Source organism: Orycteropus afer, unplaced genomic scaffold, assembly GCF_000298275.1.
Source record: "Orycteropus afer afer isolate SDZICR_OR568_19922 unplaced genomic scaffold, OryAfe1.0 scaffold00832, whole genome shotgun sequence".
In the NCBI taxonomy this organism is placed as follows: Eukaryota; Metazoa; Chordata; class Mammalia; order Tubulidentata; family Orycteropodidae; genus Orycteropus; species Orycteropus afer.
Genome location: NW_006922419.1, coordinates 321,417 through 322,010, shown reverse-complemented (window position 1 = coordinate 322,010; position 594 = coordinate 321,417).

Below are 594 nucleotides of genomic sequence, written 5' to 3'. Positions count from 1 at the left end.
GGAAGGAAGGAAGGCTGGGCAATCTACCACAGAATCCTTCAATATTGTACTTGGAGTCTTGAATTATTTCTTCAGTTCTTTCAGTTTCAGAAATGTCTACCATGTTCCCTTGGTTTTCTAACACCAGGTCTTTTCACATTTTATTATAGTACTCTATTTTTCCTTCTTAAGCTTCCCTTTGAAATCTTCTTTTCAGTTTTTCATGTCATCAGTTTTGCCCTTTAACTACTTTATGTTCAAGAGCAAGATTCATCTATTTTAGCATTTCCTGTCTTTCTAAAGAAATGTTGCTTTCTTTAAATATGTTATCTTTGATGTCATCCCATAACTCATGTCATCTTTGGTGATTGGTGTTCAATTCTATTCATGAGATGATCTCTAAATTTAGATGTTATAAATTCATGGTTATGCTTTGGATCTCATGGATATTTTAATTTTCATCAGCTTCACATTTCACTTACATACAATTAATTTATGGCCTGTTCTTCCTTGGTCCCTTGTCTTGTTTTGACTGATGACAATGAGCTTCATCATCATGTCTTCTCACAGATGTGTTTAATTTGAATCCAGTGTATGCATCTGGGTAGGTCCACC